This window comes from Alligator sinensis, unplaced genomic scaffold (genome assembly GCF_000455745.1).
Source record: "Alligator sinensis unplaced genomic scaffold, ASM45574v1 scaffold808_1, whole genome shotgun sequence".
Classification (NCBI taxonomy): domain Eukaryota; kingdom Metazoa; phylum Chordata; order Crocodylia; family Alligatoridae; genus Alligator; species Alligator sinensis.
Window position 1 is genome coordinate 809479 of NW_005842255.1, and position 18503 is coordinate 827981.

Sequence of the window (18503 nt, forward strand, 5' to 3'; positions counted from 1 at the left end):
GAGGGTGCTTCCCAGGCACCATGCCCCACATCAGCAAGCACGTGCCACCCATTGCCAGCACCCAGAGCCCCAGCGTGACCCTCTGAGGCCCCTGGCAGCAGCTGCCATGTTGGGCTTTCTGACAGCAGAAACAGTGGTTTGGGCCCAAACTGGACCCAGGAGGAGACGGCGGACCTAATTGCCATTTGGGGTGACATAAGTCCAGCAGCATTTTGTCTGGGTGATGAGGGCCAGTACCCATATCTATGTTACCATGGCAGAACACATGCAGGATCATGGTCACCAGCAGTCCGGCCAGCAATGCTGTGTCAAAGCGAAGGTCCTGCTGGTGCAGTAGGTCTAAGTCAGGGACCACAACTGGCAGTTCAGGGCTGTGTGTGGGTCCTTGCCCTTCCTGCACCAGCTAGACTGCATTATGACTCCGACAGACCCTGGGGAGTCCCACCATATGTTTTCTAGCATGGGCCGGCTGCCAGATCCTATGCCACAGCCTGGTAAGTAGGAGGACTCAACAGGGAAGGGCCCCTCAGGCCTCCAGTGCCAGGTCCCTCTACACGCCCTTCCCTCAGCCTCACCTGACAGCTTGGGCACCCCAGGCCATTACCTGCTCCAACAACTCTGGCAGTGGGCCAGTGATGTAGAGGACAGGCCGGGGATGACCCTTGCACTGGCCAGCTCCTGCTCCTCCCTGGAGAGGGCCACTGCCCAGGTGGCCACGTGCCATGCCTCCATGCCCCAGGACACCATGGCCACCCAGACCACATCTCCACAGCCGGGCATGGAGCTTACCACACCCACACAGAAGCCCTACACAGGGCGGAAGGTCGGGGGGAAGGGATGCTGCAGCTACCTGTGCCCACACCAGCTCACCTGCCCACCCACAGGCTGCATGCTTGGAACCAGGGCCATGCACAGGGGCATGGGGGGCCTTCCCCTCCCCTCCTCTGCCTGCTCTGGCTGGCCCAGCTTCTCCCCACCCTCTGGAGTCTCCCCCTGAACACGCAGAGAGGAAGGAGGCAGTTCAGGACTTGATTGAGTGCCCTGCAGGCTCCCAGCTAGGCAGCCAGAGCCCATCATATGTGGAGAAACTCATTCATGGCAGTGGTGATCTTTTCCTCACCTATGGAGGTCAGGTACTCATAGTGTAGGCAGAGATACCCCTCCAGGCAGTGATGTACCTTGCAAGGAAGTGTGGGTTTGCCTGGGGCACCATCGAAACTCAAGGCCCTGCACCACATTCTCACCTAAATCCAGGGAACGATGGCAACCAGCAGCAGCTGGCCATAGTGGGTTGGGTATGCTTGGTGCACTCAAAAAGCTCATTGTGGTGTCCCCAGGTGACTGAGCAGGGGCATGCTTGAGGAGCAGGCCATATGCAGTGGGAGCCCTTGTCTGGGGCACCTCTCTGGAGAGGGTCACCAAGAGAAGGTCGTGGGGGGACACTACCACCTCTGTGTCCCAGCTGGGTGGGAGCACCTCACACCAAGAACCTGGGTACTGCAGCCCTGATGGCATGAGAGCAAACTGCCTGGCCTGTAGAGAGAAGTGGGGGAAGCTGGTCTGGAGCCATCATGGCAGGGACCAGCCCTGGCCCAGGCTGGGTAGGCAATGCAGAAGGCAGGCTGCCAGAAGCTAGTGGCCCTCCTACACCCACTGTGGAAGCAGGGAGGGAGGGATCAGCCGGCAGCTGCCTGTGGAAGGGCCCACGCACCCAATTTACCATGGTATTTCGGCACCTGTGCAAGCACAACCCCTGAACTGAGGACAGGTGGCACATAGCCCCTCCGTACAGTGCATGTTATCTCTGAAATGTTTCAATGTCTTACAAAAAGCCTCTCTGTCCTTGCTCTGCAGGACCAGCAGCTGCACACAGGGCAGAACCACCAACTGCTGGTGAAGATGCAGCTGCAAGGATGCCACCATTGGCTGGCACCCTCCGCATTCACTGCCTCTGCCAGCACTGGAACCAGGACTTCACAGTGCTCCTAGAGCAGCTGGTCACTGTGGTAGAGGAGCGGCTTGTGGACTGTCAGGTCTGGCACTGCCAGGACCTGGAGAGGGGCCGGGAGCAGCATGCCCTTGAGGAAAGGCACCTCATCCTCCTGAAGAAGCTGCTCAAGGACCAGGAGGAGCAGTGTGCCATGGTGCACCAGGTGGTGGAGGCAATGGAGGAGGACCACCATGTCCTCAATACCATGCTCTCCCTGGCGGTCACGTTCATGCCACCTGGCACCCAGCTCCTAGCCCTTCTCTAGCGCTCTGTGGAGTATCAGGTCTGCAGGAAGGAAACAGGTCACGCTGCCAATGAAGGTGAAGTAGCAATATAAAAATCCATTGTCTCCAGTGGATTTCCAGGTGTCTTTTTTTTTTTTAATCTTAACAATGGAACATTGCACACTTGAAAGAGAAATAAGGAAGAAAATCCATGGTTGCAAATTTATATACTCCTCTGTGAGTTATGACCACACAGGAAGACATAAGAATCTCAACATTTTTAACAATCTTTTTACTATAGTTTTATATAAGATCTGGCCAAGGTCCAGGCTGGCTCCACTGTACTTTTCCTATTCTTCAATTGTAGATGAGTCATCATACGACTTCAGATCCTTTATCTCTATTGCCCTTAATCTGTATTTACTGTCCATACAAACCTGTCATTCAGTATTTTAATTTTAGCCTTTTGGAAGTTGAATATCTGTACATCTGCCTGTGTTTAGCCTCATCTTCCTTGCAATTAATTGGAATTTTATTTTCCCCCACAGGGCTAAGCACTAATTTTTCTGACTATAAAACAGGATATATTTCAGAAGTAATTCATCTGTCCTGCTCCTTGCTTCTGTGGTGTTCTATAGCAGACACCTACTGTGAATCCCCTTTTGTTTTCTTTCCATCTTAGCTAAACCTATAAAGGTATCATTGTTGTCACTTCCTTAATATTCTGTATCTCAATGCCTGTGAAAATGCTTTTGTAAAGAGCAGCCATGTCTCCTCCTTTGCTTTCTTTCAATTTTTCTTGTCAGTACAAGCTATGATATTCCATTTGTATGGGTTATCTTACTACAGTTCTGCAGTACCAGCACCAAACAAGACACATGCTCCCCTCTGCAGCATCAATTATGTCAGTGTTTCCCAAGTTTCTAGCATTTGTATGTAGGGTCAAGCACATTAAATATTTTCTACCACAGAATTTAACTTTTATTTTTTCCTATTTGATGACCTGTAGCCTTCCTTTTTGGGAGTGTACCCAGAGTTCAGGGAAAATCTAACTAAAAATGATGCTCAGAGAAATTTGTTTGGTTTATTTAGAATTGCTTCCAAAATCTTATACTGAGTATCTCTTTAGGATCAAATGTATATTGTTGCAAAATCTGACCTTTACTGTTCCAGGCTTTCTATACTAATCTATGTGAGTGTTTCCATAAAAGTGTTAACATATAAGAACATGGGATAAATTTACTTTATTTCTCAAGTATTTTGAGAAATAAAGTAAATTAAACTAACTGTGATGGCTGCAAACATTTAGGGCACCTATACAAATTCAGGGAGACTCCACTGATTCCCTGTAATTACAGCACGTCAGAGCAAACTTGATTAATCAAGTCTGCTGCAGCGTGGTAATTATTGCACTCCAGCAGACTCTAGCATCATATGTATCAGCATCTGAGCACTGAAAAATGGTGGTGGGGGCACTTTAACTAAAGCTTGCTTGATGAGCTTTAGTTAAAGCACCCCTACCACCATTTTTCAGTGTGGGGATGCTAATACACATGACGCTCCAAGAGCCGCTCTAATTAAATGTCCCCCCTAGCCCCACCCCCACTCCTGCAGCATGTCTATAAATGCCTTTAAGTGCTGTATAAAACAACAAAAGCATTGCATGCTGATTGTAATGCTTACTAAAATTTGGACAGACAATATTTTGTACTTTTATCTTTTAGTTCTTTAATTTATTGCAAATTAACACCATTTTACATCCCTGAAAACTTTTTAGAACTCTTATAAGCATCTCCTGGGCTGGGGAGATGGAATAGTATGAAGGAATTTAATAGCAAACAGACTTTAATGCATTCCTATGATTAAATTCAGAACTTTTATCTGTATACTGATTTTAGTAGGTAGTTGCTAAGTAAATTATAGTGTGTAATAAAAAGGAGCTGTAAACACACAGAGATACATTCCTTACCATGATTAATCCTAATTGCTTGGGGGGAAAAAAGGTATCCTCCATTTATGACTTCTGTAAAGACAATGGGTCAGGCTCATCCCTGTTGTAAATCCAGTGAAGTCAGTGGAATTATGTTAGAGATTCATTTGGTCCAGCGAGTTTGCAAAAAGATGTCAGCACGACACATCATATAATAAATTCTGAATAATAATTGAATGATTTATATTTGTATTGATATACATTTTAGTCTTATGGCATGAGTAAAGATCCAGATGAGATGGGGCCCTATCCATCAAACATTCACATTTGCAAACTAATACCAGATTTCATTCCAGGGGAAAACAAGTACATTAACTTCCTTGTACATTTCTCCACCCAGTGTTATATATTTTATAATGAGAAGTTAACTCCTTTGTGCAGTATTTCTCAAGCTCAAACCAGTGGCTTGGCAAGGAGATAAAGCAGTGAATATATATTACTAGTCTTTTTTTAGTTCTTTTAAAGAAGTAGTACTCATGGACACCACAAGATTAGATACTCCTGCAGAGTGAAGACACATGCCAGCCCTCCTGTGAAAATTGTGCAGCTGTGCAAAATAAAAAAAGAAAAACCCTAAATAACCAAACACAAGATTCACTGGTCTGGCAAGCAAAACCATGATTCTGTAGCCTAGTGGTTAGAGAGCATACCTGGGGAAAAGCAGGGGAGTCATATATTCTGATCTTTCCTCCAGGGACTGCTTACATATTTTGTTCAATGCCACTTTAATGTGAAACCCAAAAACAAGTAAAAGCAGGGACTCTTGGATTCAATCTTTCTTTTTTCTCCTTGAGAGATTGAACCTGAGCCACTCTACAGGAAAGCTATTTAAAGAACTCTACATTCATAAAAGAGGGGTGGCACCAAAGCCAGCCTCCATGCACACTTTTTAAGAGAAAACAGTGGCCAAAACCGCATTGTAAGGAGCATGATCCTCTCAGCAGACACTTCTACACATGCATTAATTTGCCATAGATATGGTGCATTAAGAGTATGTCTACATGTGCTTTTTCATGCACCTAAACTTAATACGCATTTGCCTGATGCTCATTAAGGCAATTTAGGTTCATGTCTGCATGTGCATGATGATAAGGCGGATTAACACAGTGTGAAGACCAACTTGGGACTAAAGTTAGTCCCAAGTCAGTCAAAAGACATTAATGCACCCTAGTGCATGTACACATGCATTAAGGCGCTTTAGCTATTCGAGCCTCAATTAGATACCTGCTATTTAGCTACAGATAGCCTACAATCACCATTTTTAAGGTGCATTAAGGGCATGCATATGTAGACGCGCACTCTTAATTTGAACTAAACTGCTTTAAAATAGGCATGTGTAGACATGCCCTAAGTTTAATAACTGTAATAATAGGTACTAACTGAATGCACAGTAACTAGAGCTACTGCACAATAGTGCTGGCACACGCCTTTTTAGTGATGCTAATGTACAGTAGACTAATTCTACTAGGTATTAGCTCAATAGTATGGCTTTTCCCATGTTGCACTAACATGCAGTAGAATTAGTCTACTGAGCATTTAGCAGCTCATGTACATGCACTCAGCATGTGCTAGGGGTCAGGTGTACTCAGAATATACCATTTAACTAACCCTCCCTGAAGAAATAGAGGTGGAGAAACAAAACTTTCCATACCTAGTTTAGACTGGACTAAGTTATCTCAGTAGTGTCAGGGCTGGGGTAGTTCTGGGCCTATTGGAAATGTTAAAAGTCAGAAATATAAAACCCTTTTTCAGTTTAGGTACTTCAAGATCTAGGCAGCAGCTGAACAGGGGGTTTCAGGATCTCAGTTTTGGACATGGGCAACTAAATCTCACTTAAATCCCACTTGTGACACCTAGATGCTTTATTGGATCTAGCCCTAACCCTTCCTATTCCTTGACTTCTTCAGATATAAAATGGGGGAATATGAAGCTTAGAGCTGTTACTAAAATTATTAATGTTTATAAAGCATTTTGGGGATTCCTTGAAGGCAGGTACTAACCTAGAACAAAGGTTGATTGGATTTTCTCAAAGCAAATGGAGAGTGTTTCTCTCTATTCACCTTTTTACTTTTCTCCTTCTCCTCATTTGATGTAAAATTGTCAAAGATCTATTCAAGTTAATGGAGCTCTGGTACTTTACAGCAGTTGAGGATATGTTCCCTGGTTTCAAAGAATACGCGCTTGCTGCCATGGACTATTTGGCCCTCTTCAGTATCTCAAAGAACTTTAAAGAAATGTCAATGTTTAGTCTGTAGCATTTTAATTTTACCAGCCTCCTCTGATACTTTATAGCACTTACAGCAGTAAATAATTGTAATGCCAATACTCATCACTTTATGTGCCACATGACAGTGTATGTATTATACTGCATATACCTCAAAACAATAAACACAGTATTAAAACACCTAGCTACTGATTTTTTTATGACAAGTGGGCATTTTTACTGTGAAAAAAACTTGTATAAAATGTAAACAAATGATTATTCCTTTTCTTTCCTTTTTTATTGAGAAACAAACTTAATTAAATTAAGCATAATTTTCATGACATTTTATAGACCTTGATATAAAAGTATGGAATAAGCTCTGCATGAGTTTTATAGAAATAACACCTGATTTTTTTAATTAATTTTATCCCTGTCATGCTCTGTTTTGAAGATAATTCGAGGCTGCAACCTGAGAGCCACTGCTGCACACTCTTGGTTCTTGAAGTTAATGAGTCCTGGAATTTCACTTGGGGATCTTGACTGATCACAAGATGAACATGAGCCACCAATGCAATGCTGTAGTTGGCAAAGCAAACCAAACACTTGATGCATCTCAAGCAAAACCAGGGATATCATCCTCCGCTCTACTTGGCCTTGGTAAGGCTGCAGCTGAAATACTGCATCCAGTTTTGGGCCCCCCAGTTTAGGAGGGATGTGGATAAGCTTAAGGGAGTCCAAAGGAGAGCCACCAACATGATCAAAGGCCAAGAGAGCAAACCTTACAAGGAGAGGCTGAGGGACATGGAACTCTTAGGCCTGGAGAAGAGAAGGCTCAGGGGAGACTTGGTGGTAGCCTGTAAGTATACAAGGAGGGTGCATCAGGATCTGGGAGAACAGTTGTTCACCAGGGCTCCCCAAGGGATAACTAGGTCTAACGTCCAAAAACTTCTGGACAGCTGATTTAGACTGGACATAAAGAAAAACTTCTTTATAGTTCAAGTGGCTAGGGTCTGGAAAAGACTCCTGCCAGATGTAGTGCAAGCACCTACCCTGGACTCATTCAAAAGGTGTTTGGATCCATATCTTGCTGAGATCATTTGACCCCTGCAGACTTCCTGCCTATGGCAGCAGGGCTGGACTCAATGATCTTGCAAGGTCCCTTCCTACCCCTAATGTCTATGAAATCTATGACATTTGAACCCAAGACTTTTCCATCCAAGCTGAGTGTCCTTAACCCAAAATTAACCTACAGAATTACTCTTCTGGTAGCTTAACCTTTTTCTGACTCCATGACTCTTGCAGAGCTGATCAAAGTGACTCAACTTCAAGAGGCAGGTTGAAGACCACTCCTTTAGCTTGGTGGTGAGAAGGGCTTGAATCCCTTCTGATTAAGGAGGACCTTAAAACTTAGGTCTTCTATTCCTGGATGATTGCTTTAACCACTGCGATATGATATAAAAGGTCCATGTGACCTCCTCCAGCTATATTTTTTAAATAAAATGGCTGCGGCTGCTATTTATTTTGCTGAACTGAATGCCACCAATGTGTATGAGGCATGCACTCAGTGAATCCTCTGGCCCTGCAAGAGACTTGAGCATTGCTACACTTAATTCCTAGATCCTGATCCTTCCTGGCTGCTCAAAATGGGGCAGTTCTGTACATTCACAAAAGGCAGAGCCAGGGACAGAGTCCAGGGAGGGAGGGTGCACTGGTACAGATGCATGCCACTTTGATTTCTGATCCACACAAAGTTTAAAACCAACTCGCTGATAATAGCAGCATTTCTGTTCAGCCAGCAGTGAGTGTCAAATGACTTCATGGCTCATTCACATCTATCTGATTCCTTCTAAACTCTTCATTCCATAGGTGTTAATTACCCTGTCTCCTTTTCTAATGGTCTTGATGTTCCACTAATCAAGCTAGCCTTTATTCTGCAGTTCTGCTGTCTCTTAGCTGCTGTCTCTTAGCTGTCTCTTTGCTGCTCCTGGTAATGTAGCCCCCATTTCACAACCCTGCAGACTGTTTTTTATCTTAATCCAATAATATTATATTCATTTTTGCTCCAATGTTAAATTGAATAATACAGACCTAGGCCTGTAGCATATTAATAAAGCTTCTAATTTCTTTTTACATGGATAAAAATAGGTACTGTGTTATGTGGGGTGATATACCACACCATCTGCACCCCATTTTCAAGATCCTATATGTGCCCAAGGACAGAGCTATAGGTACCCTGGGAACTTTCAAGTCAAAGAAGGAGTTGCCTTGTGAGTGTTGGCATCTCCAAGCTTACACAGATTCTGAGTAGGGTGATTGTTTGTTTGGTTGCCTGTTGTTTAATTGCAATTTTAAACTGAAATGCCTAAGACTATCTAAGTCCTGTTTTAGATGTTTAAATTATTTTCTGAACCTGTCTGAAGAGCTCCATAGTGATTACTATTCATGTCACTGCAATGATGACCCCCTTGGAATTTTAAACAGAGAGACTGCAGAGGCCCATTGAAAGTAGATGAAGCTGTTGAAGTGCTGATTATTCCTGTAGAGCCTGAACAAATTAATTAATAATCAGGTGTGAAATTAACGTACACCTTCTGTTTTTTTCTAATACTTCTCCCACATTAACATTTATCTCAGCACATTGGAACAAAATGGATTTATAGAACATATGTGAGCAAGAGTTAAAACACATTAGCATTGCATTGCTACATTTGTTGTAATTTTAGCTGACATGCTAGTAGGACTGTGCATAATGGGCCCTATTGGATTTGGATTTGGTCTGAATCAGGGACAGTGATTCGATCTGTTGATTTGGATCACTGTCCCTGATTCGATTTGGCTGAATCCAAATCTGAAGATTCAATGCTGATTTGGTGAATCAGTGACTCAGACACAGGCACAGCTTTAAAAAAAAATTTCTACATACCTTGAGGCAGCAGCGCAGCTCGTGATCACTGTGGTGCTGGGGTGCATGAAGCATCCCACAGGAGCATGGGAGGCTCTCCAGTGTGCTCAGCAGCAAACCCAGAGGTTGACTGGAAGTACGTGGGAGACCCAGGAGGCACCAGTCGCCGAGCCGGGAGGGCAGGGGTGCAGGTGGGCCCCACCCCCCCGCGTGCTCCCCAGTGGACCGGAAGTGCTTCTGGTCCACTTCTGGGTCTGCTGCCGAGCACAATGGGAGCCCCCCATGCTTCTGTGGGATGCTGCATCTGCCCCAGCACCACAGCGGTCAGAGCCCCTGCTACCTAGAGGTATGTAGAAAAATCATTTAAAGCTGTATCTATGTCCAGATCACCGAGTCTGACCAAATCTCTCCGAATTGATTTGGAGGGTTCCGAACCGATTCGGAGACATTAAAGGGTCCTCTGATTTGATTTGGATTCGGCAATTTGGCCACCGAATCAGGCCGAATCTCCACCAAATCGAATCAGGGACTGGAGCTTCGTACAGCCCTACGTGCTAGTACTCTAGACTTAGTTCTTTAGAAAGTGTAACTTAAATGTTGTTAGTGTCTCTAAATAAGATGCTCTGATAATAACAAAGAGCAATTTGCTGCTTTGCAGTTATTGTATATACAGTATTGTATTATTCTACAATGTGCGTTTGAGTTTAAAATGAACTGTTTGGTTTTTTTTGGTGACAGATGTCTTAATAGAAAATCATGTCAGTTGATGTTAATAGTGAAATATTTCCTACCATATTGTGCCACCTGGAAGTGTTATAAGGGTTAAGGCCCTTCCTGACTGACCCTTGGCCTACTGGCAGCAGCAGGGTGGGACCTAGAATACATCACTCAGGTCTCCTGATTGCTGTTTCTTCTCGCTTGCCACAACGTTGATGTTATAGTACTGGGGGCCAGTTCCCCTGCAGATGACCTTCCTGGTCCAACACCCTGGCTTCTTCGTGGGGCTCTCCTCTACCCTTTGACAAATATAATACCGTGTTACTGGAGTTGCCTTTTGGGTATATGTGTGCTAAGCTGGAATTTTATGGATATGGGTAACTCTTGTGCATTTTTAGCGTGGAGACCCAAAAATTAAGTTGAATGGTCCTGACAACCTTAGTAGGAGCAAAAAAGGCACTTAACCATAGTGTGCTCCAAAGTTATAGATATGTCAGTCAATTGGTAGTTTTAAGAGGCAATCTGAATTCTGATGGGATGTAAAAGGCTTCCTGAGACTTTGAAATAATATGTCCAGGACTGGGAGCTCTTAAAAGTGACGCATGTGCTTCCTCTCTGAAGCACCACCTTTGAGTCTGATGAAAAAAGGTGATGGTCCTGGCTAAACGTATAGCTTATTAGCTATTTGGGGCATTAGCTAAGAGCCGATAGCGCATCTAGCTTACTGTTAGAATTAGTTTCTTCTGTTTTCCATTGGGACACCACAAGGCTACTCCACAGGGGTGTAGGATTCCAGCAATGGAAATTTATATCAAGTGTTGGTGCAATATAGTCTTTAAGGAAAGGTAACTCTTGAAGATTTGAAGACATACATGTCAAAATAAATGATGCTTCCAACATCAACTGGAATATCTTCCTGGGATTGAAGGCTCCTTGATACTTTCCTATTGTAAATCATTTTTAAAGGGACAAGGAGGCCTAAGGTCCTCCTGTAGGCTTGCCTGCTTCTTGTGGGCATGGAACCTGATTGGCAGTTCTTTGATGATCTCCTGTGCTATTTTTTCTGAAATTGATTATTTTCTGGGTGTTTCCCCTTGAGTTCCAGGGCAGAGTTCCAGCTGGGCTTCTAGGAAGGCCCAGAACATTCATAGTCCCTCCCTAAAAATCTCTCTATAAATAACTTTCTCCTGATGGCCGAGTCAAGTTTCCATTCTGGCCAACTATGCACACTGAAAGTGAAATGACCTTTGATATATCTCAACAGCATTTGACATAGTCCCTTTCTCATAAGATGAAAATAAAATAGCTTTCCTTCTTGTATCTTTTATGTAAATCCCATTAATTAGGTCAACCCAGCCAACCGTATATAAATTAGCCTCCCTATCAACACCTTAGCAAAGGGACCTTTTGGGTCTCAAAGCTTGTTTATTTTATTGATCTAATAAAAGGTAACACATTCTCTGCTTTTGATGCTATTTATCATCAAGAAGCTCAGGAAGAAAATAAGATGAAAGGTTAATGCTTAAGCATCTTGTAAATTGTGCTAAGAAGTGATGAGACGTTGTTAAGAACACGTTCCAACAGTTATAATTACAAAATGGAGTGTGTGTTATTAACCTGAAGAATAGTTTATGCAAAGATTTTTAAATGTCTGGCTTATCAAAAACAAGATGCAAAAATAGAGGCTAGAATTAACTAAACTCTAAATATTATGATGGGATTGAAGCTTCTTGCTAATAGTTTAAAACTTCTGGCTCTCTGCTTCCATAGTCCTAATGAACTTCTTTTTGTTCCAAGATTATTTCCAGTAAGTAATGGAATAGAGTAAATATTTTGAGAGGACCAAATCTGTTCTTACGCAGACAAAGCTCCCCCTGAAGTGAATGCTGGATAAATCCTGCTGCAGCTTTTGGCCCAGAAATGGTACTTCAGTTCTGACACAAGGAAGACCCTGAGCAGTAGCTGTGAAACTGTTCTGTGGTGGCCTAGTCTTGCCCTCTACCAAAGTTCAAGATTCTGTTTTTGTGTAGGAGAGAGAGAGAGTTAAGCTGAGTGCTTCTGTCTACATAAAATGCTTCACTGTGCATCGGACTAATCTTATGGACAGTAAAGCATCACCGTCTACACGTGCACTGGACTTCCTGCACATTAAATTAGTCAAATGCACTGATTGCTAGTACCAACCCATGCAGGTACTATATAAATAGCACAGTAAGTAACGCACAATAGTGCATGTGTAGATACTGACCAGGAGCAATTTTGATCCTGGTCAACCCAGGCATCAGGGGAATGCCGCTGCCTGGCTAAGCCCGAGTGCGGGGTAGCTGTGCCAGCTGCAAGGGCATTTGTCTCCTGGCTCCATGCACATTGGAGTGCATCTGATATGCATGGGGCTGAGACACAACTGCCCCTGAAGTTGGCACAGCTCTCCTGGCCCCCTGTACCTCAGGATCAGCCCCCTGGACTGGGCTGCTCCCACTGGACACAAATTTGTGTCCAACAGGGTGTACATGTAGACACGTTACTGGCCACATCTTACTGTGCCTTATTTTACTGCACAATACCCTTACTGCACATTAATTACAAGTATAGATGCACCCAGGGAGAACCACATCCCATCACTACCAATATCAGAGAAAGTGCAGCTGTCAGCCAGGGAGGGGTCCCCCAGAATGAAAATATAGCACATACATTAGAATGAATAAGTAAAAAAGAAGACAGCAACCTTTTGAGTTTCCACCTCCACAGATAACTACCCCCTTGGTGCCCCAGGAGAAGAGTAGGAGGTCAGAGAGAAAAGGGTTAGGATTCATGGAGAATCCTTAGAGAGATGGATCTTGTTAGTATGAATTTTCAGCCATATCTTACTCCATGTTCCTAAGGAGTTTTCAGCCTAGTGTATTTGGATCCAGCCCCTCTAGGATCACACTAGTTTAACTGAAGGAGACACTGAAGAATTTGGTTCACTGGTAGAAACATCACAAATAGATATATCCTTTTTGTCTACCAAATACTGCAGATTGAAAAAAGCCATCACCTTTTATATGCCATGAAGAAAAACAGCTGAGTTGCACTAGAATTGGTTTTAAGTATGTCACTTTCCTCCTCTAACTTTCACATCATTCTACCTTGTGTAAATTAAAGTATCCATTGTTTGCTCCATGAGCCTAAGGATCTAGTATTTTAGCCTAATTGTATGCTGCCTCCCTCATGTTATTAAAATTTAATTCTTCCTCTTTTTATGTGACTGGATTCTTCATATCTGTGAGTTCTCTGTCTCTCTCTCTCTCTTTCTCTCTCCCTCCCCTCTCCCCACTTCCCCTGGACCCCTCTTGTAGTACTTTTCAATGCTTAATAACTGGCTGGTTCCTGAAAGTTACGGGTTCTAGTCCACATACATTGACACTAATCAGAAATACTCTATACCATTACAGTAAATAATGTTCCAATAAATTAATTCAAAAACGGAGTATGGGCCTGATCCAAATCCCACACTGTAGTTAATGGCATTTTTTTCCCTATGGATTTCACTAGACTCGGTGGATCAGCATTAAGCAAGATATTTGGATTTAAGCAATATTCTTCAATAATAGGTGGATGTTCTGGGGAGGACGACGGCTATCAAGAAAAGGGATCCATGTGACCAGAACTGGAAAGAGTATCTAGTTCTGGACTCCAAGTTTGGCTTGACACTCTGGATACCTGACTCAGCTCTGGCATGATCTCCTGGATAACTGACCTGGTTTGCCCATGGACCCTGAGTTTGGCCTGACCTTTTGGTTACCTGACTGGGCTCTGGCTTGACCTTCTGAAGACCTGACCCAGCTTGCCCACAGACCCTGACCTGGCTCTGGTTGAATCTCCTGTATACCTGACCCAGCTAGACTCTTGAGCTTGTGTTCTGCCTGACCCTCTGGATCTCTGACTTGGTTGCCCAGGCAGATATCCTGGCTTATCACTTCTTGGCTTCTCCTGACTCTGAGGTGACCCCAGACCTGGCAACCTACATTGTGGCAAGAAACACTGGTTGGGGGTGATGTAAGTATAGCTCTGCCTATGTTCTGCTATGGGTATGGTCTTGCTGAGACTTAAACCTGGAGGTTCCTGGCTAGACAGTTTTGCCCATCTGCTCAGGGTCAGGCAAATCATCATATTTTGGATCAGGAAGGAATTTTACTTCATAGCCAGATTGGTATGGACTGTGTATGTTTTTGCTTTCCTCTGTAATAGGGGATGTTGTCCTCTTCCTGAGATCTCTTGCAACTGTATTAACAACATTTTCAGCAGCAGGAAACTGTTGGCTGCTGTGGTCTGCCTGCTTAACCGGTGGCAGGTTAGGGTATTATGTCTTGTGTTGTGTCAGGACTGACTGTGTAGCTTTGCTAGGAGGTTGGACAATGGAATTATATAGGGTGGTTTGGATAGAGATGACCCTGCCTCAGGCAGGGAATTGGACTAGATGACCTCTGTCGGTCTCTTCTAGCCCTGCTTCTTTATGAACCTAAGAGCAGAATTGGTCTCCATGTCTGAAGTAAAGCCAGCGATAATAGACAGACATACTTATTCACAGATCTGTGCTTCGATATTCTTGTCTCATGATACTTTGTGTATTATGCTGCCATCAGCATTCAGTTCATTACACATTTCTGACATAAAAATCAGTGAGTGTAATCTGATTGAAGTTCACTAGCTATTCTAGCACTGGAATATCAGATATTCAGCTTAAACATATCTCCCTCCCAAATGATAGTTTCTGATATTAAGGACTCAGTTTATAAGTGCAGAATCAGAGCAATTCAGAACTGAATCTGTATATTTATTTGCCCAAAAGGAGAAAAAAAAGGTGTCGGTGAGATGTGAAAGATTTATTAGTAGCTCCAAATGCAAATTTTAAAATATGAAAACCTCAGTATAATGCAACCATTTGTTCCATAGCATATTTCCTTTTTTTCCTAACTACATAAGTTTTACTTTAACTGCTCTGACTGTAAACTATTTTAGACAGAGCCCTTAGCCTTCAGTGTTGACCTATTAAGCTCCATGAAAACCTAATAATGATTAATATATTTTTTTCCCACATTCAATGAGCCAACACTTTAAAAAACTTACTTTTAACTGTGACAGGTTTAGGATGGTCGTTTTAGGTGTGGTTACTCTCTGTGGAATAACTTATATGCATATTAACTCAGTAAAAGTATGGTATTTGTGAGGTCTACCTTCTGTTTGGCTTTGTCTATCAGTTCACTTAGCAGATACAGTGAAGAGTATCTGAAAATAAGCACTTTACTTGTCACAGTCTAAATCCTATTAAAAGGGAAAAGGAGAAGTCACTGAGCTAATTTGCTGCACTTATTTTCTATTGCAACTGTATGTCTTTTGCTGTATTATAATAAATCTTTGGCCACCTACTAGTACACACTGGGTGTGTCACACATGAAATTAATGCAAATGAATAAACTCTATAGCAGACCCCCACCACGACATCATCCTTGTTGCTCTCTCCTCTTACCCTAACCCAGGGCTTGTCAAAAGGCCTATCTCCAGTTTCATACTGGAGCTCTAAGAAATCATGTGGCTTTTCTATATAAAGTGAAACTCCTCCTCCTCTTCTCTCCTGCCTGTCCTTCCTGAACAGTTTGTACCCATCCATAACAGTGCTCCAGTCATGCAAGCTATCCCACCAAATCTCTGTTATTCCAATTATGTCATAGTTCCGTGACTATGCAAGGACTGCCAATTCTTCCTGCTTGTTTCCAAGGCTCTGTGCATTTGTGTTCAGGCACCTGTAGTAACTAGTTGATTGCCCTGATTTCACAGGAAGTATGAAAACAGCTTCCCCGTTGCCTTCTGATTCACCAATATCATGTCTATTATGCTATTCTCGCTGTTTGGATTCAGTAATTTTATAGATGACACTACCCAGCATTCAGGGGAAAACTGTTCTTTATATCTCTGTACTAGGTAGCATTGGAGTGAATATAATACATGACTTCTTTGTAAGATTGTCCTTTTTAGTGGTATGTTACCATGAGGATACTGTTTTTTGTGGCAATGAAAACATGTGGAGGGGAGGGAAGTTGTTTAGTTTAGTTTAGTTTTGTTTCTTCTGCAGATGTATTTGGTTCTTGTGTCATTTTAAGGAAAAACTACAAATTCTATTGGACTGAGCTAAATAAGAGATCCTGCTGTTATAAGAACAATTGTTTCTCAGAAAAGGAATTGAAAGAATTAAACTTATTTCCTTTAATATTGGCCAGTGCTGGAATTGGATTTAAGCTGGCTGCAGAGGCAAAAATCCAGGAACACATCTTTTTTGACACCCAGCTGTTAATACTTTCAGAACTTGAGTTAGAAAGAGAAAAAAATGCCATTATCTGCTGGAAATAATCAAATGTAAGAATGTATCAATCTCTCTTCCCCTCCCACCCCCAGCCTTTAAACATGATTAGAAACATTTTTTATATCATTTCTAGAATATTTCAGTATGTGTCTAGCTCAAAGAAACTTTAGGATATTATCAGCCTGAATTCCAGGAGCAGAAATTATACACTTTTTAATACTACAGTAGGATAGTATTATATACTGATTTAAATATATTAATAACATAATTTTTTTTCCTCAACTTTGATCCAATACCTCTCTTTCTTACACAATAAAACAGTATGACAGGAACAATACTTGGGCAGTGAGAGAAGTTATTTTGATGTCTTTTCTACTGTTCAGTCTTCTTTATTGAGTTTGAAGAAGTGGCCGGGGGGAGGGGGGACGACTGCACTTGCAAATAGCCCATACCCAATGCTTCAAAGGAAGGTGAAAATGTACCAGCTTTGCACTTGGGGATGTCAGTAATGAGATTTCTCAGGAAATCAGTCTGGGATCTCATTACCTTTATCCTGGTGATAAAATTGAAGATTTTACCACTTTTTCCATGATTTAGCATTACATTTGGCTTCAGCAGAATTAGGCAAGAAGACCAATTCATTCTTGCTCCCATCTTCTGCAGGAAGTTAGGTTTATTTTACTTATTGCATGATTATTTTTATTAGACCAACTGTAGAGTTGGGAGAGATGGACACATATTCAGGCACAAAATGTTCTTCTTTAGATGACCTAAGGAAGAGCACTTTGTGCCTGACAACTTATTTAGGCCTGTGCGAATAGGGAAGTCTTTGATTTGGATTCATCCGATTCAGAGAACAGTGATTCGATTCAGAGATTTGGAACACTGTCCTGAATCAATTCGGCCGAATCTGCTTTGGAAGATTCAGCACTGATTTAGAGAGATTTGGTGATTCGGCCATAGACTATAATAGGGAATCACAGAGATACCTATAACTTTGTCATTTTTTGGCAGATTTGGATGAAAACAGCAGGGATTGTAGCCCATTCTGAGGGCATGGAGCCTGCCAAGTTTTAAGAAGACAGGTGCAGGGGTTATGGGAAACTGCACCTCAAACTGTTCAAAGCAAAACTTGTGATGTATGACTGTGTGTGTATGTGTGTTAAGGCACAGCAGGATGAAAACAGCAGGCATGGCAGCCCCTTCTGAGGCCATGAAACCTACTAGGTTTCAAGGAGATAGGTGCAAGGTTTTCCAGGAAACTGCACCTCAAGCTTCTGAAAGCACAACTCATGATATGCGTGACTTTGTGTGTGCGTTAAGGCACAGTGGAATGAAACCAACAGGGATGGTAGCTAGGGCTGTGCAAAATTTCACTGGGTGTTTCATTTTGAAGCTGTTTTGATGTGTTTTCAGTTCAAAACAGTGAAATCAGAACAAAACAAAAGGCTTTGAAACAGTTTCAAAACAAAACAAGGGTACTCCGAGCACAGCTCTGGCCAGCAGCTCTCCCCTGCCTCCCACGACCTCCTGCCACCAACCTCAGCTCTGCAGGGCTGGCAGAGCCCCTCAGAGTGCAGGAGGGAGGCAGGGGGAGATCCAGGCCTGCCCCATGGAGTGGGCCCAAAGTTTCAATGCCGGGCTTGCTGCAGCTAAACAGAAACTAAGGAGAGGGAGGGGGGAAAGGGGGGAAGGACTGCTCTCTGAATTGACATCTAGCTCCCTGTTCAATTCCCCAGTTCCCTGATTACTTCCTCCAGATCTCTGATCATTTCTCCAGCCCTTCCCAGGGGGTACAGGCCCCCAATCTGCATGTGGAGTTTCAGCAGGCAGATTTGGGGGTCCACGTCCCCCCGGGAAGAGCTGGGGGAAGTGATGAGAGGTCTGGGGGAAGTGATCAGAGAACTGGGGAATCAAACAGGCGGCTGGTGAATCCAACCGGGAGCTGGGGAATCCAACCGGGAGCTGGGGGAATGTTCAGGTCCCTGAACATTCCCCCAGTTCCCAGTTGGATTCCCCAGCTCCCTGATCTTTTCCCCAGCTCTCTGATTGCTTCCCCCAGTTCTTCCCAGGGGAACACTGCCTCCCATTGTAACGGGAGGGTGGGGGGCTGTGCCAGGGTCTTCCCTACAGAGCT

The 18503-nt window shown here is 43.3% G+C and overlaps 1 pseudogene; it reads left to right on the forward strand.

Annotated features, from left to right (window-relative positions):
• Window positions 1–223: 223 nt before the first annotated feature.
• LOC112550923 lies at window positions 224–2255 on the forward strand (annotated as a pseudogene).
• The last annotated feature ends 16248 nt before the right edge of the window (window positions 2256–18503 follow it).